This window comes from Hyperolius riggenbachi, chromosome 10, assembly GCF_040937935.1.
Source record: "Hyperolius riggenbachi isolate aHypRig1 chromosome 10, aHypRig1.pri, whole genome shotgun sequence".
In the NCBI taxonomy this organism is placed as follows: domain Eukaryota; kingdom Metazoa; phylum Chordata; class Amphibia; order Anura; family Hyperoliidae; genus Hyperolius; species Hyperolius riggenbachi.
Genome location: NC_090655.1, coordinates 60,175,488 through 60,199,353, shown reverse-complemented (window position 1 = coordinate 60,199,353; position 23,866 = coordinate 60,175,488). Strand labels below are relative to the sequence as shown.

At 46.1% G+C, this 23,866-nt stretch overlaps 1 protein-coding gene across 1 annotated transcript in view; it reads left to right on the top strand.

The window, feature by feature from the left end:
• Positions 1-8,102: 8,102 nt before the first annotated feature.
• Positions 8,103-23,866, top strand: part of PDCD4 (programmed cell death 4) — an 81,975-nt gene continuing 66,211 nt past the window's right edge. Inside the window, exon 1 of the mRNA XM_068257925.1 lies at positions 8,103-8,233. The gene's annotated coding sequence lies outside the window, so the exon portion shown is untranslated. The remainder of the gene's footprint in view (positions 8,234-23,866) is intronic.

The following is a 23,866-nucleotide window of genomic DNA, read 5'->3' as shown; positions in this document are numbered from 1 at the left end:
GCAGTTACCAGGCAGCAGTGGGCAGTTGTGAGAGTTTGAGAGGCATTTTCACTGCCTATCAACAGTCCTTGGAAAAGGGGCCTCAAACCTGTCCTGGTGACTCCCCAGCTGTGCATGTTTTGCAGGCAACCTCCCCTATGCACAGGTGGGGTAAATTAGTATATCAGCTAGGTGGATTCCATGTAGCTGAGACACTAATTACCACACCTGTGCATAGGGGAGGTTGCCTGTAAAACATGCACCGTTGGGGAGTCACCGGGACAGGTTTGAGAAATGCTCCTTTGGGACTGATTCACACTATGAAAACTTTTTAAACACCAGAGATTTGAAAAGCTCTTCCTAATGCAATCCTATAGGGGATTTTTACAAAATCACATCGCTCCATTGAGAACACACACATAGGATAAAATTAGCAAGAGCTTTTAAAAATCACAAAACTCTTAGAAAAGCTCTTGTAGTGTAAATGAGCCCTAAAGGCCCATTCACACTTGAGCATTTTGCCAGCGATTTTGGCAAAACGCTCAAACGCTAGCGTTTTTTGAAGGCGCTAGTGTAATGAAACCGTATGGGCCCGTTTTTACTTGGGCGATTTGCGCTAAATGCCACAAATCACCCAAAACGCAAACACGTATCCTGCACCATTTTCAGGCAACTTCCTGGCGATCGCGTTTCAGTACTATTTGCACTAAATGCGATCGTGGGGGGGGTGGGGGGGGGGTGTGAATGGTGATTTTTTTTTTTTGCGTTAATCGTGCAAAATCACCATAGCAAAAGTGCTAGTTTTGTGATCAGCAAGAATGAATGGGCCTTAAAGGAGAAGTTGCCAAGCCATGGAATCAGCTATACCTTATATTGCAGCTATTGCAATGAAGATGGGGAGGGAAGGGGGAGCAGGTAAGGCTGTAGACACAGTGAGTGCTTTCTGAGCACTTTTCTGACCATTGACACTTAGGCCTGGTGCACACCAAAAAACGCTAGCAGATCTGCAAAATGCTAGCAGATTTTGAAATGCTTTTTGTTACTTTTCTGTAGCGTTTCACCTAGCATTTTGCGAAGCGTTTTTGGTGTAGTAGATTTCAGATATTGTTACAGTAAAGCTGTTACTGAACAGCTTCTGTAACAAAAACACATGCAAAACCGCTCTGAACTGCCGTTTTTCAGAGCGGTTTGCGTTTTTCCTATACTTAACATTGAGGCAGAAACGCATCCACAATCCAAAAAATGGCTCACCCCGGGAGTGTGCGTTTCTGCAAATGCCTCCCGCTCTGGTGTGAACCACCCCATTGAGATACATTGACCAAGCGTATCCGCAGCCGCAAGCGGCTGCAGAAACGCTGAAAAAGCCGCTCGGTGTGCACCAGCCCTTTCTGGGCGTTTTTTAAAAAAACCCTTCCATTGACTTGCATTAAAATTGCGGTAAAAATGTGGATTTTTCAGAAAAAGCGTTCTTGCTGCACTTTTACCATGATTTAAATTCAAGTCAATAGGAGCATTTTTTTTTTTAAACCGCCCAGAAAGCGATGATGGTCAGAAAAGTGCTCACAGTGTGTCTACAGCCTAAGGCCTGGAACCCACTATAGGAGCGCTTTTCTGAGCGCTTTGTGATTTGAAAAGATTTGCTAATTTAATGCTATGGGTGTGATCCCACTTGAGCGATGTGATTTTATAAAAATCCCCCATAGCATTGCATTAGCAAGAGCTATGTCAAATCACCAGCGCTTAGGGCCTGTTTCCACTATCGCAAATCCGCATGCGGATTCGCATAGCCAATACAAGTGGATGGCCCTATTTCCACTAGTCAGTAATCCTGAGCGATTTTCTGTGCGGGAAAAATGTGCACGGAAGAGCCCTCAGAATTCGCACGCCGCTAATGTATTTAATAGGGAAATCGCATGCGGTTTTGGCATGCGTATTTTACTGCGATTTCGCATAGGATCTAATGTTAAATCACACAGGTAGTGACATGGTTAAAATCGCATCAATACTAACCTATGCGAAATCGTGGTAAAATACGTATGCGGAATCGCACCCGCATGCGATTTCGTCAACGGGGAATCAGCAGTGACTCCGCACCGCACAAGTGGAAACGGGCCCTTAGAAAAGACTGCTAGTGGGCTTGAGCCCTTAGGCCTCTTTTCCATGGACAGTTGATAGGCAGTGAAATGCCTCTTAAAGAGAGCTTGTACTGAGTAAAAATATTTAAAATAAACACGAGGTAACTTCAAATCAACATTACATAGTTACCTTGCCATCAGTTCCTCTCAGAAGCTCACTATTTTCTTCTGACAATAATCCCATCCAGTTCTGACAAGATTTTGTCAGATCTGAAATAGATCAGTTTCTGTCAGTTATAGCTGAGAGGAAAACGGATGTACCAGGTAATGTTCATGTTTCCCTATGGCTCAAGTGGGCGATGTTACAGTTTAACTGTGTGCTGACCAGAAAGCTGTTATGGGGTAATGGCTATTTTCAAAATGGAGGACGGAAAATTCCCTTGATCATAGTGAACAAATAGGACGCGGGAGAGGAGAAAGACACTGAGGAGTAGTAGACTACATGGAAGGTAAGTATGACCTGTGTATGGTTATTTTGACTTTTATTTTCAGTACAGGTTTTCTTTAAACTCTCACAACTGTTTGCTGCTGCCTGTTGACTGCTTGCTGAGCACACAGTTGAACTGTTCGTGGAAAAGAGGCAACCATCAAAAATTACAACTATTGATGTTCTTTGCACATAAATAGCATTGAGTCAAATTGTTTAGCTACCCACCTGATTTACAGCTATCACTGTCAAGGGACAACTCAGGAGAAAAGATCCTGCTGTGTGAGGTGACACCAGTGCTGGAAATGTCAGAACAGAGGATGGGTGGAGGAAATGTTTGTGTCAGGTGAACAAAGGAAAGGGGAGGAGCTCTTAAAAATGATACCAGATTGCTAATTCTTATTTTTGAGGTGTACACCCAGGAGGAAAGAGATTTTCAGTGAAAGAGTACCGCCAGTGTAGTGGCTCACTTCCACGGGCAGTTGAACTGTGTGCTCAGCAAGCAGTTACCAGGCAGCAGCAAACAACTGCTTGCTGCTGCCTGGTAACTGCTCACTGCCACCTGTTAACTGCTTGCAGGTTACCACTTAGGGCGCGTTTCCACTAGAAGCGGTGCGATGCGGATACATAGCCCCATCGCACCGTGGGTGTCCTGAACCCAGTGCATGGCAATGGAACATTTTCCATTGCGTGGGGAGCGGTGCGGAGCGATCCGAGAATCTGCACCATGCTGCAGATTCTCGCACAGCCGCATCCGCCTGCCGTCTCCTTCAATACACTTCCGCATCAGGAGATACGGAAGTTACGTGGATGGGAGCGAAAGTGATGCGTACCCACATCGGCTCCCATCCGCAAATGTAAACGGGCCTTAAAGGGACACTTAAGTCAAACAAAAAAAATGAGTTTTACTCACCTAGGGCTTCCAATAGCCCCCTGCAGCTGTCCGGTGCCCTCGCCGTCTCCCTCCGATCCTCCTGGCCCCGCCGGCAGCCACTTCCTGTTTCGGTGACAGGAGCTGACAGGCTGGGGACGCGAGTGATTCTTCGCGTTCCCAGACACATTAGCACCCTCTATGCTGCTATATGGTATATCATATATGCTATAGCAGCATAGATTGCGCTATTGTGGCCAGGAACGCGAAGAATCACTCGCGTCCCCAGCCTGTCAGCTCCTGTCACCGAAACAGGAAGTGGCTGCCGGCGGGGCCAGGAGGATCGGAGGGAGACGGCGAGGGCACCGGACAGCTGCAGGGGGCTATTGGAAGCCCCAAGTGAGTAAGACTCATTTTTTTGTTTGACTTAAGTGTCCCTTTAAGGCCTTTTTTCCACGGACAGTTGATAGGCAGTGAAATGCCTCTCATTACTGCTCACTGCTGCCTGGTAACTGCTTGCTGAGCACACACTGTGGAAAAGAGGCCTTATGGTAATTTCCCAGCAAATGGGTGATTTTTATTCCCATTCATTTTGAGGGTAGAAGCTCTTTTTAGGCCTCTTTTCCACAGGCAGTGAAAAGCCTCTAAAACTCTCAGGCCTGGAACCCACTACAAAACGCTGTCGCTAATTTCAATCGCTAGCGTTTTGTATGAGCAGTTTGTAAGCGATTTCATGTGCATTTTAGGGAGCGATTTTAGAAAGTGTAATCAATTTGCCAGCGGTTGTGTAGCGTTTAGCATTTTAAAGTCTGATTGGTCCTTTCAATTATTTTTAATTTTGTTACAGTGTGCAGTAACTTCAAAACGCTAGCAAAATCGCTCTGTGCAGGTTTTGATCAGCGATTACGCCAGTGATTATATACTTTACATTGAAGCGCAAACGCTAACAATGCTGCATGTCCTGCATTTGCGATTTTGCTAATCGCAATTGCTTCTGTGGAATTTGTACCGTCCATTTACATTGGCAGAGCGTTTAAGGAAATCGCTAGCGATTTCTCACACTCCCTAAGCGCTCAAAAAATCGCTCTAATGGGTTCCAGCCCTCACTGCTGCCTGGTAACTGCTTGCTGAGCACACAGTTCAACTGCCCGTGGAAAAGAGGCCTTAGGCTCCCTGCACACTGCAAATCCGTTTTGCTATTCCGTTTCCGATTTTCCCTGAATGCAATCAACAGAAAAACGGATCAAAAAACGCAGCATGCAGTAACGATTAAAAATCGGAATCGGATGTAAAAACAGATTAAAAATCGGAATCGCAGGCAGATGGCATCAGCGGGTAATAGTAATGTCAATGTGAGGTGTGGCGACACCAGGGACAGTAATAATAGTGAAAGAGGAGGACCTCCTGAGTTAGTGACACCAAGGGTAGTAATGCCAATGTTAGGGGATGGGTTAATAATTTTCTGTGCAAATGCACAGAATGGTCCCAGCGAGGTGTGTGTGTGTGTGTGTGCGTGCGTGCGTGCGCGCGCGGAGCAGTCCAACTTGAGCTCTGTTACTGGGGGAGATTGCAAAAGCTCAGAGCCACCCAGAAGGGACTGGGAGGCAAAGGAGTACATGAGGCTGGAGGAATCCTCAGTTAAAGGGGAACTGAAGAAAGAGGTATATGGAGGCTGTCATGTTTATTTCCTTTTAGACAATACCAGTTGCCTGGCAGCCCTGCTGATCCTCTGCTTCCAATACTATTAGCCATAGCCCCTGAACAAGCATGCAGCAGATCAGGTGTTTCAGTGGTTCAGACTTGTAAGTCTGATCTGACAAGACTAGCTGCATGCTTGTTTCTGGTTGTATTCAGATCCTACTGCAGAGAAATAGACCAGCAGGGCTGCTAGGCAACTGGTATTGATTAAAAGGAAATAAACATGACAGCCGCCATATACCTCTCTCTTCAGTTCTCCTTTAAGTATCAATTCTTTTACATCTTTCATCTCAGGTTCACTTTAAAGAAAACCTGTAACTAAAAATAGTTCCCCTGGGGGGTACTCACCTCGAGTGGGGGAAACCTCTGGTTCCTATCGAGGCTTCCCCCATCCTCCTGTGTCCCACCGCGGTCTCGCTGTGCCCCTCCGAACAGCGGGGATGTAAATATTTACCTTCCCGGCTCCTGCGCAGGTTCGGCTCTCCGCTCTGAGATAGACAGAAATAGCCAATCTCTGTCAGGTCCGCTCTACTGCGCAGGCGCAAGTCTCCTGCGCCTGCGAAGTAGTGCGGACTTGACAGAGATCGGCTATTTCCGCCTATCTCCGTGCTGAAAGCCGCAACAGAGCCCCCGCTGGAGCCAGGGAAGGTAAAGGTAGTGGCTGGATGGTGTAATGGTAAAGGGCTCTGCCTCTGATGCAGGAGGCCAGGGTTCGAATCTCGGCTCTGGCTGTTCAGTAAGCCAGCACCTATTCAGTAGGAGACCTTAGGCAAATCTCCCTAACACTGCTACTGCCTATAGAGCGCGCCCTAGTGGCTGCAGCTCTGGCGCTTTGAGTCCGCCAGGAGAAAAGCGCAATATAAATGTTATTTGTCTTGTCTTGTAAATATATCAAGCCTTGTCAAGCCAGGATTGCGGGACGCTTCGGGGGAGCCAGCGCTGGATTGCCTGCAGCTACAGGGATGGGGAAGCCTCATTGGGACCCTGAGGCTTCCTCCTCCTCCTGAGGTAAGTACCCCCAGGGGATGGTTTTTTTTTTTATTACAGAGTCTCTTTAAGCACTGTACCTCCCAACCCAAAATATGATTAGGCAGACTCTTCCACAAGTAATTAAGCAGTGTGAGCCCACCATCACAAATTTAAGTGCGATGCGCAAAAACAAATAAGTGGGGGACACACAAGAAGAAAGATGGGTAGTCAGAGAGGCCCTTTGCCCATCAGCAACGTCTCTGACCTGTGGGTGGGCCAATGCTTTTAGGAGGCAGGCACTATGGAACACGGGAGCCAATTGTATGGACAGAGTTTGGCCTGTGTTCCATGGACTGTTGAACTGTGTGCTCAGAAAGCGGTTACCAGGCAGCAGTGAGTAGATACCAGGCAGCAGCGAGCAGTTACCAGACAGCAGTGAGTAGATACCAGGCAGCAACAATCAGTTACCAGGCAGCAGTGAGCAGTTGTGAGCATGGCCGGATTTCTGGCAAGGCCACATAGGCCATGGCCTAGGGCACCAGATAAACAAGGGCGGCCTGCAGACAGTGGGCATTATTTGCAGGAAATGATTTGCAAGTGTCCAAACAAATGAAAGGGGTCAGGATAACTGCACTATTAGTACCAGCTGGCATCTGCCTGTGCTGTGCTACAGGCAGCTGCAGTCCGTTAACCAAACGTTTGTGAACAGTGTGTGACTAGCAAAAAGCCAGACCTTGTCCAATGACATAGCAGCAGCTGCAGGCAGTTACAGAAGGCCGGGTCTCACGCACTTGGCATAGGGAATGAAAGGACCAGGGGCAGCACCAGCAAATAGTACAGAATACAGAAGGCAGCCTCTCACAGTACCCATTTCTGATTGGCCAGCGCTGTTACCCTGAAAACAGCAGTGGGTACAGGACTCACTTTTACGTGTTGCTGACCCCACCCAATGTCCAATTGTGAGCCACTTTTGACTATGTGTGTGTGGTGGACAGCTCCCACCACGCCCATCACCTGTAGATTGCTTGATTGACCAGTTCCCCGTGTGACGTGATTGATTCACTTCATATTGCCATGGAGACCTCGGCACTAGCCACAATAGAGGACACCAGCGGCCCAAAAATGTTTGGGTGGGTGTGTGTGCGGAGAGAGGTGGTAGGATACGGTTTCGGTTAGGGCGGCTGGTAATTATAGTCGGCCTTGGGCGGTAAGAAGTACAAATCCGGCCCTGGTTGTGAGAGTGTGAGAGGCATTTTACTGCCTATTAATAATCCATGGAAAGGAAGCATTTGGTGGCTGGGATATTTGGCGATCCGCCTGGAACATATTTGTACCTGGGGCGGGGTCCCTAATTCTAAAACGTGTCCCAGGTAAGCTGGGACTTCTGGTCACTGTATTTTAGGTAAAATGGGTCCCTGGGCAATTGCCCAGTTTGACCTATGGAAGCACTGGTCTCAAGTGGCGCACGAGCACTGAAGAAAGGGTATGGTCTGTGGATAATTATCAGTATGAGGGGGAACTGCTCCTAAAGTCACATGTGAGAATTAATATAGGGGTTCCTGTGAGGCGGGACTCCTGAGTGAGGTGACAGCAGGGTCACAAATGTCTGAGGGAGGGGACTCCGCAGATAGTAGTGTAAAGGGGCTGCGTGCCAGAATGTGGTGACGCGGGGTAGTAATAATGTGACATAACAGACAGCACGTCCCTCTGAAGTGACTCAGGTGAGATAAACGGGAAGAGGGGGCGTTCCTACGAGTCACGTGACAGCTGTCAATCACACCTGTCTCAAAATGGCGCCGCTCCCCTCGTGCTTCGCCTCACCACAACATACTCAATCCCGCCCTCTGCAACGGTGACGTCATCTCTCTTCAAAGTCCTAACCGACCCCGCCTTTCCTCCGCCCATCCCCCGTTCATTGGCTGGCGCGCGCTCACGCCTTCTGCAGACAGCCAACGGGACGGCGCCTGCACGCGGGGCACGTGACGCTGTTACTGGGCAGACGGGCTGTGGGAGGACGGAGGGAAAAGATCAAAATAAAAACAGAACAGAGAGGAGTTAGGTGAGGACTGCTGGCTGGGGGACGCAGGAGCTCGCTGCGTGTCTGGCTGATGCTGGGAAACTAGAAAGCCAAGCAGATCCTGCTGAAGCTCACAGGTCATTATTAGTTTACACTCTGGGGGGGTGGGTATGCTGGGACCTGTAGTACTGCATTTATAATACGGCGAGGTTGGACTTGTGGTTCTATGTCAGTGGGATGGCCTGTTGAAAAAAAGTGGCATGGCATGCTTAGACATGTGGTTCTGCAGTGAAGTGACAGAATGATGTGTAGTAATGTAAGATGCTGGGGCTTGTGGTACTGCAATAATGCTGAGAGTTGTGGCATTGCATTAATGACTGGTGGGCATGCTGAGTTCTAATCTAAGGATGGGAAGGCATCCAGCTGCACAGTAATGACAGGGCATGCTGGGACTTGTAGTTCTGCATTAGTGACAGAACATGCTGGGAAATGTAGTTTTGCATTAGTGACTGGGCATGCTGGGACTTGTTGTGCATTGGTGACAGGACGTGCTGGAACTTTGTAGTTTTTGCATTAGTGACAGTACATGCTAAGACATGTAGTTCTGCATTAGTGAAAGGACATGCTGAGACTTGTAGTGCTGCATGTGTGACTGGGCATGCTGGGACTTGTAGTTCTGCATTGGAGACATAACATGCTGGGACCTGTAGTTCCACTTTAGTGGCAGGACATGCTGGGACCTGTAGTTGTGCATTAGGGGCAGGACATGCTGGGACCCGTAGTTGTGCATTAGGGGCAGGACATGCTGGGACCCGTAGTTGTGCATTAGGGGCAGGACATGCTGGGACCCGTAGTTGTGCATTAGGGGCAGGACATGCTGGGACCCGTAGTTGTGCATTAGGGGCAGGACATGCTGGGACCCGTAGTTGTGCATTAGGGGCAGGACATGCTGGGACCCGTAGTTGTGCATTAGGGGCAGGACATGCTGGGACCCGTAGTTGTGCATTAGGGGCAGGACATGCTGGGACCTGTAGGTTTAAATAGATGGCTGGGCAAACTGGCACTTGTGGCACTGGCTATGATAAAGATAGGATAACCTGTTTTATAATCACATGCTGGGAAATGCAGTTTTGCAGTGGAGATAAGACATGCTGGGACTTGTATGGCAAGGCATGCTGGGATTTCTGGTACTGTGGTGGTATGCTGGGAGCTGTAGTGCTACAACATGTGGCAGAACCTGCGTATTTGTGACTCCACATACATTAAGAGAGCAAGGCATGCTGGGATTTGTAGTTCTGTCATAAGGACAGGGCTTGCTGGATCTTGTAGTTATGACAGTGTATGTTGGGATTTGTAGTTCTGCAGTCACAACAGGCCCTGCTGGAATATGTGGTATTGCAGTAATGATTGGACATGCTTGGCCTTCTAGTTATGCAGTAAGTGGTAGGATAAGCTGAGACCTCTGGTGGATTGCATAAGGTGATCGTATGCTGGGACTTGTAGTTCTGCAGTCTGCTTTAGGACATGCTGAGATTTTGAGCAAATACACTTGTAGTGGCTGGGCATGCTGAAATTGCTGGTGGTCCACACAGAGTACAGTAAATGGATGTTCTAAGCCTAGTAGTTGACCTGGTATGCTCAGGGGGGACAGTGCTGGGACTTGTAATTTGTACAGTAGCTGGCTGGCAGTACTAGAGATTGCCTGCTATCCATGTTATTCTAAGCATACATGGGAGGGGACATGCCTGTTATGTAATGTACATTTTCCCTATATTGGGGTTGTCTATGTTGGTGAGCGTGGTGTGTCCATAATGTACAGTTGGGGTGTGTGTGTGTGTGTGTGTGTGTTTTTTTTTGTTTGTTTTTTTTTTCCCCTTTTAATGAGGGGGCGTGTCTGTCATGTTCAGTGTTTTCCCTGTATTGTGTGGGTCAGTTAAAAAAACAATGTTTTCACTATACAGAGTGGGATGGGCCATGCCTGGTTTACGTATATGCTGTATGTTTTGTATGAGATGTCTTTCCTATGCTGAGGGGTTGGTCTGTGTTATACATTATTTTTTTTTCTTTATATTCGAGGGGGGTGTCTGTTATACTTTACAGCACAGAAACTGTGTGTGTGTGTGTGTGTGTGTGTGTGTGTGTTAGTTACAGTTTCCCCCTATATTTGGTGTTGTCTCTTTGCTGTAGAGTATGTTTTCCTTATACTTTATTGGGGGGGTGTCCATATTGTACAATATGTCTTCCTTGTTTTGAAGGGATTTTGTCTGTTATGAACACTGAGACCTGTTTATATAAAAAAAACAACAGTTTGCCAGCAGTCACTTATTTGCGTATTTGAAGAATTAGATCACCATATTTAAAAGGGGCAGTCTGTGTTTTGTTTTATGTTGCCGTTTGTGCAATCCACAAGTGAATTCATTTGAACAGAATTGCTGACCGCATGGGAACTGATGTATAAGTATAAATGTGGTGATTGTTGCCCTTTTTCCAATAAATAATAGTAGTGACCAAGGTGGCCATTCCCTTTTTATAGATGTGATTAACATTTCAGCTTTTTATAGACCTGAAATCTGGAGATCTACAGGAATCTGTTATATTTGTTTTCTGATTCTATAGCAACAGGTCCCTGTGGTGTTTTTTTTTTTTTAAATTTTTTTTTTTTATTTCTTTTGAGGGGGCGTGTCTGTGCATACAATACTTGTTTACATGTATTAGGAGCACATGTTTTGCAGTCTCTTTCCATATGTTGAAGGGGTGTCTGTTTTCTTCCCTCATATTAGGGCGGTGACGTGTCTGTTATATACAGTGTAGCATTGTTTTCTCGGCTACTAGGGAGGATGTATGTATGTATTTTTTTTTCTTTCTATACATTGATGGGGCATCTACGGTATTATGTACAATATTTTCTTTTTGCATACGTTAATAGCAGTCTGGTATTTACAGTGCATTTCTCTGTAGGATGAGGAAACCTGTCTGTTTGGTACTACATGTTGTTCCATATATTGAAGACGTATGTGTTTATGATGTTTTGCATGTATGGCGTGAGTGTGTCTGTTATCTGCACTGTGTACTTCACATCCATTCATTGTACGTGCCTATGTGCAGCGTGTTGTTTTCCGTGTATGGAAGGGGCATCTTTGTTATGTACAGTATGTGGAGGCGTGTCTGCTGGGTACAGCATGTTTTTTCCGTACATTAAGGGGGTGTGTTGAGTACAGTATGTTCTATCCATGCTCTGAGGGGGTGTGTCTCTTACGTATATGTTCTAGGAGCTTCTGCATAAACTGTACTGTTCCTTTTCCATATACTGAAGGAAAGCCTCTGTATAGTTGGACATCTGTCTTTCATTTATGGAGGGGCGTGTCTGTATAACGTCTGATTAGTTAATAGAAAGCAGGCATGGCACCAGTCTGTTATACAGTGGAGCAGAATTATAAGCACCAGTGCAAGGCATACTGGAGCAAAAGTGGAATAGTTGTCTGGACAGAAAAGTCCATATCCTTGATCTGGGAAGCTGCTTTAGGCCCGGGACCCACTAGCAGCACTTTCCTAAGCGCTTGTGATTTGAAATGCTGTTGCTAATGCAGTGTTGTGGGGGATTTAAAGGAATACTGTAGGGGGGTCGGGGGAAAATGAGTTGAACTTACCCGGGGCTTCTAATGGTCCCCCGCAGGTATCCTGTGCCCGCGCAGCCGCTCACCGATGCCCCGCCTCCGGTTCACTTCTGTAATTTCTGACTTTAAAGTCAGAAAACGCCTGCGTTGCCGTATCCTCGCTTCCCCTGATGTCACCAGGAGCGTACTGCGCAGGCACAGACCATACTGGGCTTGTGCTATACACTCCTGGTGACATCAGTGGGAACGAGGACACTGCAACGCAGGCGCAGGGGTTTTCTGACTTTAAAGTCGGAAATTCCAGAAGTGAGCCTGAGGCGGGGCCGGAGCATCGGTGAGTGGCTGCGCGGGCACAGGATGTCTGCGGGGGACCATTACAAGCCACAGGTAAGTTCAACTCATTTCCCCCCCCCCTACAGTATTCCTTTAAAGAAACAAAATCACATCCCTCGAGTGGGTTCACACACATAACCTTACATTAGCATGAGATAATTTTTCCTTGCTTTGGTGTTTGAGAAATTGTCCATTTCTCTTTTTATACATAGAGAATTGTGTGTTTATGTGCATTAAGTTTCCAAATGGTGAAGTACAAAATCTGTGTATACTATAGTAGATTTTATTTTCCTGAGTATTAAAGTGGATCTGAGATCAAGACTTCCTCTCCGCTCTAAAGGTAGCTATACATCTAGTGATGATGGGCGGATTCGACCAAGAGACAAATCTCTCTCTTATCAAATCTGATAAGAGAAAGGTCTGTCAGCTGTGCTTACACCACAGGCCGATTTTTCCGATCAATTTCATACTGAAATTGGCCCTGTGCGCTGCCTCACCGCTGTGCCCCCCTAATGCCCGCTGTGCCAAAGTGATACATTACCTGTCCTGTCCTCTTTGCATACACGCACGCCCCACGTGGTCTCGTAGTAAGGGCACGTGTGTGTGATCTCATACGTGAGCCCTTCCCAGGAAACCACGTAGAACGTGCGTGTATGCGAAGAGGAGAATGCGCCCGGAAGCCAGCGGCGGTCAAGCTGAGGCCGCGGAAGGTAATGTATCACTTTGGCGGGGCACAGCAGTGAGGCGGTCAATGGTTGCGTCGATCGTCGTGTAATAGCACGCCGTTCCCACCAAGCACCCGACCAACGAACTTTGGTCCGACATCTTGCAGCATGCACTTTCGACAAAGCAATGAATTTCGGTACGGAAATTGGTCACTTTGTCAGTCAGGCATGCACTTGGTGGCACCGGCTTTCATCCAGTTTGATTGTAACAATCGATTTGGATGGTTGATCGGCTGCCAAGTCGCCTGATGTTTGGCCACCTCAAAAGATTAGTGACAGTATGAAAACAATCAGGGAAAACATTTCTTTGTTACAATGCACAGAAATCCCCAAAAAGGCCTGAAAATGTACTGGATGAACTTCCCGGGAGTAAAGGAAGGGGTAAAGCATCTTTCTTTCCTCTACAGCCAGCAGGCTAGGCGCTGTGAGTCATGCCTACTGATTACACACTTGTTATACTCAACTGTAAGTAAATAAACAAACACAGCTTGGTGCAGTTGATTTCTACAGTGTTTCTATGTCAATTGAACACTTTTCAGTCTGTTCTTTGCTAGAGCTTGGGTCCACTTTAAATCGGGATTATTTCCAGAAACACACAGATAACGTTAATTGGCTTCCACCTAAATTGGCCCTAGATTATGTTGGACATATGACTATGTTAGGGATTACCGGTAGATTGTGAGCCCTTCTGAGGGCCCTTTTCCACAAGCAGTTAATACGCAGTGAAAAGACTGTCGAACTCTCGCAACTGCTCACTGCTGCCTGGTAACTGCTCACTGCTGCCTGGTAACTGCTCACTGAGCACACAATTCAGCTACCTGTGAAAGGGCCCATAGTGACAAGCCTATATACCCTGCTAGCGCTGTGGAAGATCTCAGCGCTATATAAATACTAAATTACAATAATCTGAAGGAGTGATGTGCAGAGAATGCTGCAGTTTATGCTGGGTACACGCGTTGCGATTTCCCGCTCGATCCTGGTCGATCGATTGTTTCTGTCAAGTTCGATCAGGTTTCGATCGGTACAGCCGTTGATTTACTCATGTTAAATATGCAAAATCGACGACTGTATCGAACGAAACCCGATCGACCATGTCAAATAATCGATCGACCAGGATCGATCCCGCCGATTGAGCAGGAAATCACAATGTGTGTACCCAGCATTAGATGGAGTTGTTACCCAGGACAACCAGTTAATTCTCTGCTGTAATTGAAGTAAGAACATGGACTTCATGCTTTGGAAATGCTTCATCAATTTTTCTAATGTATTTCCATACAGCCAGAGATGTATCTCTGTAATACAAAGTGTTTGCTTTGCATGCATTGTGGGATGTGCCTTCTGCAATTTACTGTGTTCTTTGATAACGGAGCCAAATATGTCATAAATGGTATAATCTTTCCATAAATTCAGGGCAGTGTCTTTGAAGAGGTACAATTTTTTTTTTTCTTGTTGTGGATTAAGACTATATATGGGTCCCTGGTTCAAATCCCAGCCAGGACACTATCTGCACAGGGTTTGTATGTCGCCCCATGTCTGCATGAGTTTCCTCCCACATCCCAAAAAACATACAGATAGGTTAATTGGCCTCCCCCCTAAATTGGCCCTAGATGCAACGGACATATGACTGTGGTAGGGATTACTTTGTGATCTCCTCCGAGGGACAGTTAGTGACATGAATAAGTACTCTGTAAAGTGGGGGCAGAAATGTCAGTGCTATATAAATAATAAAAGGGCATGTACTGGTATGTATGGTGTATTCTTTCAATACATTGAGGGGTGTGTCTTTGTACCATAGCCCCCTTCCCTATAAATTAGGGCTGTGTACATGTCATATATGGTGTGCTCTTTCCATTCATTGAAGGGTGTGTCTTTGTAGTATATACTTAAAGTATGATCTTTCCATAGATTAGGTCTGTTTATATGTCATATATGGGGCTTGATTCACAAAGCCGTGCAAACTGTTTTTCCCAGGACGTCTTTCAGGACAGCACCCCTTCTTGAGACTTGTCTCTCCACCCCACCGCTGGACAGGAAGCTAAAAGATAAAAAATTTGCATAGCAGATATGCGGCAGCATAAATACCCCCCAGCTCACCTAGAGCCCCCAGTTGTTTTTCTGTCCCGGACGGAACGCATGGAGATCCTCTGCAGTTGCCATCATTGTCAGGCGGCAGGGGCAGCGTTGTTGCGGGCTGCAGCTGGAGCTGGTCAGGGGAGCCGGCGTGCAGCTCGGACAGCGTGGAGGAGGCTTCTCCCAACTTGGCAGCACCTATATACGCGCATGGGCGCGCAAAGGAAATTCCGGCCGTGTACCGGAAGTGCGTCACGCGCTGAATCAGTGGCTATTAAAAATAATTCTAGAGGGGTACAGCATAGAGTTCGCGCAGACACCTCCTCAAAAGTTTTTTGTTTGTCCAATTCCAAAGGACACTGTACAGCGTCTAGCATTGGAAAGGGAAATATACTCTCTGCTACAGAAAAGAGTGATCAGGGAGGTTCCAAGATGTCAACAGGGGTTGGGATGTTACTCCCCAGTGTTCCTGGTAAAGAAGCCTTAGGGAGAGTTTCGATTTATCCTGAATCTAAAGGAACTAAACAAATCAATAAGATACAGAAGATTTCGAATGGACAATATTTACTCTGTGATAACTCTCTTACAGAAAGATTGTTTCCTGGCATCTCTGGACTTAAAGGATGCATACCTGCATGTTCCAATTCATCTGAACTCACAACAATTTCTCAGATTTGCAGTGCACCTAGAGGGAAAGGTAAGACACTTCAAGTTTAATGCTCTACCTTTCGGCATCTCTTCTGCTCCTTGGCTCTTCACAAAGATTCTGTCGGAAGTATTAGCAGTTATCAGGGGCAGGTCCATATCGGTTCTTAGTTATCTGGATGATTTATTGATTTGGGGACAATCTAAAGACTCAGTGTTGCTACAGGTAGAATCCACTATGGCTTTTTTGCAGTCAATAGGATGGCTTATTAACTACTCTAAATCATCCCTAATTCCTTCCCAGCTCATGGAATTTTTAGGGTTCAATATTTCCACTACTAGTGAAAAGCTTTTATTACCAGAGAGGAAGGTTTCTGCAATACTTAATACTGTTTCTTCTTTCCAGCAGGCCCACTACATCTCCCTCAGAAAAGCAATGGCGGTTCTGGGACTCCTAACTTCTGCCTTTCCGGCCGTTCAGTGGGGTCAATTCCCTTTCCGGCCGTTCAGTGGGGTCAATTCCATGCCAGGACTTTGCAAATTTGGATTCTGACAGAATGGAACAGGGATCTAAAACTTCTAGACAAGAAGGTGTTCATTCCTTACAAAGTAAAAGTATCACTCATGTGGTGGCAAGATCTCACACATCTATCAGAGGGTCGGCTGTGGCATTATCCATCTCAGTTAGTGATAACAACGGACGCCAGTCTATGGGGGTGGGAAGCACACATGGATGGTCGTCCAGCTCAGGGACAGTGGTCCAACAGGATGAGAACCAGGTCATCAAACAGCAGGGAGCTTCAGGCTGTTTGGTTGGCTCTACAAAACTTCAGTCAAGACATAAGACTGTCATGTGCTGATAAGGACAGACCACAGCAGCGTGGTAGCTTATCTGAATCGTCAGGGAGGGACAAGAAGTTCATTACTGTGGTCCCAAACCAGACAAATTCTGAATTGGGCAGAAAAGAATCTAATGTCCATAAAGGCCCGACATCTAAAGGGTACAGCCAACCAGTTGGCGGACTTCTTAAGCAGGTCCCCTCTGAAGCAGGACGAGTGGTCCCTAAATCCGACAGTTTTTCAGGAAATCAGGGATCAATGGGGGTCCCCAGAAGTGGACCTCTTTGCCAACAGGGACAATGCCAAGTGTCAAAAGTTCTGCTCACTACGTCCCCTAGACAAACCTTGGGCAGTGGATGCTTTTTCAATAAATTGGGGGAACACAGTTGATGTACAGTTTTCCCCCAATATCACTCATTCCAAAGGTTCTGAACAAAATTATACAGGATCAAGCTCACATGATCCTGATAGCCCCCTGTTGGCCGAAGAGACCGTGGTTCACGTTGTTACAGAAATTGACAGTATGTCAGCCAATTACTCTTCAGAATCGACAGGATCTACTACAGCAGGGCATAGCCTTTCACCCAAACCTTCAACTGCTTCACCTTACAGCATGGAGGCTGAGTGGAGAATCTTGAAGGCAAGAGGATTCTCGGATAGATTATCCGAAACCCTGATACAATGTCGTAAAAAAGTAACTAGAAATATTTATAATAAGACATGGACGGTGTATCTGAATTGGTGTAAAGAGAAATCTTTAGATTTATCTTTATCTACGTCAGTGCTTGAATTTCTTCAACAGGGATTACAAAAAGGATTGAGTGTCAGTACCTTGAAGGTTCAGACATCTGCAATCAGTGTCTTCTTGGAAAGGAAACTGGCGGCAGAAGAATACTTTATCAGATTTTTTTCAGGCTCTGAAGAGAATTCGGCCGTTAGTTCGTTCTCAAATTCCCTCATGGGACTTAAATACTGTTCTCCAGGCTATGTGTGAACCACCATTCGAACCCATAAAGGAAATATCCGATACATTTCTTTCTTTAAAAACCACCTTTTTGTTAGCCATCACATCAGCCAGGAGAATTGGTGAACTTCAGGCTTTGTCGATTCAAGAACCATATTGTATTATTGCAAACGATCGGATTACACTGAAATTAGACAACGCATTTCTCCCTAAAGTGGTATCTAAATTCCACAGGTCCCAGGAGATATTTTTACCTTCTTTTTGTGCTAATCCGACCAATGAGAAGGAAAAACGTTTACACTGTCTAGATGTAAGGAGATGTGTAATTCATTACCTTGAAAGAACTAAGGAATGGAGGAAATCTGATTCAATGTTGATACTGTATGGAGGAATATCTAGAGGGAAACAAGCCTCCAAAGCTACATTGGCCAGATGGATTAAAGAAGCTATTGCTACTTCTTACAGATCTCAAGGTAAACTACTTACTACTCCAATCAGGGCTCATTCAACAAGGGGTGTATCCACATCCTGGGCAGAGAGGGCTGGTGCATCCATCGAACAGATTTGCAGAGCGGCCACCTGGTCCAGTCAAAATACTTTTGTCAGGCACTACAGGCTTAATGTCTTATCCAGTGCAGACTTAAGTTTTGGCAGAAGGGTTCTTCAAGCAGTGGTCCCACCCTAAGATTTCATCTTGTCTATCTCTCAAGAAGGGGTGCTGTCCTGAAAGACGTCCTGGGAAAGACCACATTTACTTACGGTAAAGTCTTTTCCAGTAGTCTGAAGGACAGCACCCCTGCGACCCACCCTGTGTGGGAAATATTAAGGTAAATATACAAATTTGGTGTTTTTGTTACGTGCATACGTCCGTATAATCTTTTTTATAACTGAGGGCTCTAGGTGAGCTGGGGGGTATTTATGCTGCCGCATATCTGCTATGCAAATTTTTTATCTTTTAGCTTCCTGTCCAGCGGTGGGGTGGAGAGACAAGTCTCAAGAAGGGGTGCTGTCCTTCAGACTACTGGAAAAGACTTTACTGTAAGTAAATGTGGTCTTTAGCGCGCGCAAAAGTCCGCAAACGGCACTTCACGTGCTAACTGTTTAGCATACCCGTGCTAAACAGTTTGCACGGCTTTGTGAATCAAGCCCATGGTGTACTCTTTCAATATGTTGAGGGTTCTGTTTTTATAATGTGCAATATGTTCTTATTTTTATGGAAAAGTGTAATCTGACTTTTTCCACAGCACATTACTGAGCACATTGATCAAAGATGCCCCAGTAGAGGGAATCCCTGAGTCCAGGGGGGTTCCTAAGTTCCCAAATGACCCCATCACTGTTGTCTGGAGCCTACTTCCTCTTTGCGTCCATGCTCCTCGCACCGTGCACGAGTGTGGCTGCACACACGTGTAGTATGGCGGTGCTCCGCTCATATTCAGAGTAATTACGGCCATGAGGACATCCATCAACATCTTGGTGGGTTTTTTTCAGAGGTACCCTGTATTATAACAATGGAAGCCTCTGGACTATCCAGAGATTTCTGTCTACAAAAGGTATCTACTTTTTAATTTTATTTTTTTCTCTACAGGTTCGCTAGAAAGTCTCTCATAACTACTGTATAGAAGTCTAAAGGTCATTAAGGCTGCTTGCACACCAAGACGTTACAGGCGCACGTTAGTGCGCCTGTAACGCTCCCCCAACGCACAGCAATGTAACACAAGTGGGCTGTTCACACAGCCCACGTTGCGTTACATGTAACGCTGCACGTTCTGTGCAAAGTGCAGCATGCTACGGCGTTGGAGCGGCTATAGCCGCGTTAGACTGTTTGCACATGCGCAGTGGGGGGCGGAGGAGGCGGGGAGAGCCAGCTACAGTAGCCGCGCACATGGCTACTTAATATTCACTGCACTGGCGGGCGCTGATTGGCCGGCGGGACCACGTGATGCGGAGTGTCTCGCTCCGCATCACGTGGTCCCGCTGGCCAATCAGCGCCACTCTGGGAGATATTATGGGCATCGAGCAGCCTAACGCGGCTCACTCTACCGTCGGCTTTTGCAGCACCATACGTTGTGTTAGGTGCACGTTATGCGACCTTAACGTGCCACCTAACACAACGTCTTGGTGTGCAAGAAGCCTAAAGGGAACCAGAGAGGAACGGTAATAAAAAAATAGAACAGGCTTTTATACATACCTGGGGCTTCTTCCAGCCCCATAAGCCTGGATCGCTCCCACGCCGCCATCCTCCGCTTCCTGTATCGGCGGTACCGGGTCCCGTCACTTCTGGCGGACGCGGCCAATTGTCCGCATCACAGGGGCTCCCTCCATACCCATACGCATGAGGCTGCGCAGTAGGCAGCCTCATGCGTACGTATATGGAGGGAGCCCTGTGTGATGCGGACAATTGGCCGCGTCTGCTGGCCGACTTGCGGCAATGACGGGACCCGGTACCGGCGGATCCAGGCAGCAGAGGACGGCGGCGTGGGAGCGATCCGTGCGTATGGGGCTGGAAGAAGCCCCAGGTATGTATAAAAGCTTCCCCCCCCCCCCAACGTCTCTGGTTCCCTTTAAAGCTGTGTAGAAATGTGCTGCTACAGGCACCTAGAAGAACTGTATAAGGCCTCTTGCACACTGCAAGCAAATCAGATTCAGATTCAGATTTTTAATCTGTTTTTACATCCGATTCCGATTCAGATTTTTAATCTTAACTGCATGCTGCGTTTTTTGATCCGTTTTTCTGTTGAATGTATTCAAGGAAAATCGGAAACGGAATCGGAATCGGAAACGAAATCGGAATCGGAATCGGAAAACGGATTTGCAGTGTGCAGGGAGCCTAAAGGTGGCCATACACTTATAGATTTGCAGCAGATTCGACCATCAGATAGATTCCTGTCAGATGCCTGTCAACTCAAATCTGACACGAATCTATCTGATGTGTGCCACACACTAGGAACAGATTTCCTATAGATTTCAGAAAAAAATCTATTGGAAATACATCCAAAATGCATTATTGGACCATTCGATCCAATGCAACTCTATGGGCCATGGATCTGCTACCAGCAGCAGATCAACCTAGATTTTCCATTCTGTCAGATCAAATCGGCCACAAAACGATCAATAGAATTGATAGAATCTATTTTGTGATCGATTGATGGCTGAAATCGACCAGTGCATGGGCCCCTTTAGGGCAGTTGGAAGACAGGTGCCCTCTAAACCTGTCTTGAGTATGCTAATGTCAATAAATCTCTGTATAAACTCACTTCATTACTTTGTTTACAAGTAGAACTGTTGTTCTCAGCAACATTTCAAGTTAGAGAAATCAGAATTCTATAACGAATTGCTATAACCTGCCAGATGCTATCAGTTATCACATCTTTGAGGTCTGTGTTTTACCCTCTGCTGATTACTCCCATTGAAAACAAATGTCTCCTGTTTGAAAATATTTTTGTTGACTTTTATGCAAAACTAGAAAGTGCAACAATGCTCAATGTTTACAAGAAGGAGGAAGTGATGAGCACGGAATTTGGAGGTAAAAATACCTTCATGAGCTTATGTATCCTAAATTTTAGTTTGTTTGGTTCACTTTGTGATACACATGCCATTTGTAGCAATAAAAGAGGTGTGGTGATTTTTATTTTACAATATTGTCTAACTTTACCCAATGTATGTAGTATCGGGGTAAATAGATCCTTCAGCCAGGCCCTTAACCACATAAGGACCACAGTCTTTTCGCCCCTTAAGGGCTCGTTTCCACTATTGCGGTGCAGAATCGCCTGGATTCCACCGCTGATGAAATCGCATGCGGATGCGATTCCCCGTGCGTTTTTTGCCACGAATTCGCATGCTAATTCGCATAGGTGAGGGTATATGTGATTTTGAACCATGTCACTGCCTGTGTGAATTTACATTGGTACCTAGCGAATTTGCGGCAAAAAACGCATGGGGAAAATGCATGCGATTTCCCTATTAAATACATTGCATGCGATTTGCATGCATTCCACTCGCACGCGAATTCTGCGGCTCTTTTGTGCGTTTTTCACCGCTGAAAAAATGCACCTCAACAACGCTACAGTGGAAACAGGCCCATCCACTTGCATTACATGTGCGAATCCGCATGCGTTAAATGCATGCGGATTCGCGATAGTGGAAACGAGCCCTAAGACAAGAGCCTTTTTTTTCCATTCGGACCACTGCAGCTTTAAGGGCCCTTTTCCACCTGCAGTCGCTAGCGTTCACTCTGAACGCTAGCGATTGCTGAATCGCAAAACCGGCGATTCCCCGACGTTCGCGGCCGCGATTTTGCTATGCACTGCATAGCAAAATCGCGGCAAATATCGCTCCGCCGCACGTTCCCGTCAAAAGCGAATCGCGGTAGTGGAAATGACCTACCGCGATTCCTATGTTAAAAAGCAAACCGTAGCGATTGTAAAATCGCTAGCGGTTTGCGTTTTTGCGATTCAGCCAGCGCAAACGCGCTGGTGGAAAAGGGCCCTTACGGTTTATTGCTCGGTCATACAACTTACCACCTAAATGAATTTTCCCTCCTTTTCTTGCCCTAATACAGCTTTCTTTTGGTGCTATTTGATTGCTGCTGTGATTTTTAGTTTTTATTTTATTCATCAAAAAAGACATGAATTTTATCAAAAAAAATGTTTATTTTATTTTTTTGTTTTTTTTAACTTTCTGTGCTGACATTTTTCAAATAAAGTAACATTTCTATATACATTTTTGTCCAAATTTATTCTGCTACATGTGTTTGATAAAAAAAAAAATCCAATAAGTGTATGTATGTTGGTTTGTGTAAAAGTTATAGCGTTAACAAACTATGGTGCCAAAAGTGAGTTTTCCCATTTTGAAGCATCTCTGACTTTTCTGAACACCTGTCATGTTTCATGAGGTGCTAAAATTCCAGGATAGTATAAATACCCCAGAAATGACCCCATTTTGGAAAGAAGACATCCCAAAGTATTCACTAAGAGGCATGGCGAGGAAGATTTTATTTTTTGTCACAAGTAAGCGGAAAATGACACTTTGAAACTGAAATAAAAATTGCTAAATTGGAAGCACCCCTGTAAAACCTAAAGGTGCTCATTGGACGTTGGGCCCCTTAGCGCACCTGGGCTGCAAAAATGGGTCACACATGCGGTATCGCCGTACTCTACATAAATAGTATAATGTATTTTGGGGCGTATTTTTACACATACAGATGCTGGGTGGGAGAAATATCTCTGTAAATTAGATTTTCTTTTTTTCTTTTTTCTCACACAATTGTCCATTTACAGAGAGATTTCTCCCACCCAGCATGGGTATGTGTAAAAATCCCCCCCCCCCCCCGAAACACATTATACTACTTCTCCTGAGTATGGCGATACCACATGTGTGGCACTTTTTTTGCACCCTAACTGCGCTAAGGGGCCCAAAGTCAAGAGTACCTTTAGGATTTCACAGGTCATTTTGAGGCATTTGGTTTAAAGACTACTCCTCACGCTTTAGGGCCCCTAAAGTGCCAGGACAGTATAGGAACCCCACAAATGACTCCATTTTATAAAGACACCCCAAGGTATTCCGTTAGTTGTATGGGGAGTTCATAGAAGATTTTATTTTTGACACAAGTTAAGAAATAGATTTTTACTTTGTGAAAAAAAAAGTAAAAATCTATTTCTGCTAACTTTTGACAAAAATGAAATCTTCTATGAACTCCCCATACAACTAACGGAATACCTTGGGGTGTCTTTCTTAAATGGGGTTATTTGTGGGGTTCCTATACTGCCCTGGCATTTTAGGGGCCCTAAAGCGTGAGGAGTAGTCTTTAAACCAAATGCCTCAAAATGACCTGTGAAATCCTAAAGGTACTCCTAGGACGTTGGGCCCCTTAGCACACCTAGGCTGCAAAAAAGTGTCACACATCAGTTTGCATACAGGGCCAACAGGTCTGTGGATGACGCCATCAATATCAGTCTGGCGTACATCACGGAACACCTCGAAAGACCAAACTCCTACGTTAGGATCCTGTTTCTGGACTTTAGCTCTGCATTCAATACAATCTGCCCAGACATACTGATCGACAACCTGGCACAGCTTGGAGTCGACTCCACACGTGGGTAAAGGACTTCCTCTCAAACAGGACCAACAGGTGAAGCTCGGTAGCTGCTTCTCCAGTGTGAGCACCACCAACACAGGTGCTCTACAGGGGTGTGTTCTGTCCCCTCTCCTGTTCTCACTGTACACCAACAACTACTTCCTCAGCGGACTCCGTAAAGGTCATTAAATTTGCGGATGATACCACCATTATTGGGCTCATCGGCGGGGCGGGGGAACAAGATTACCGCAGCGAGATAGAGAATCTGCAGATGGTGCGAGGCCAACAAGCTCGTCCTAAACGCAGCTGCGAGGCCAACAAGCTCGTCCTAAACGCAGCTAAAACAGTGGAACTCATCCTAGACTTCAGGAGACACCCCCCCCCCCCCCCCACACACACACACAACAACCAATTCTTATCAATGAGGTTGAAGTGTCCAGGGTCTCTAGCGTCGGGTTCCTGGGAACAACTCTAACGAGCGACCTAAAATGGGCGCAGAATACCAC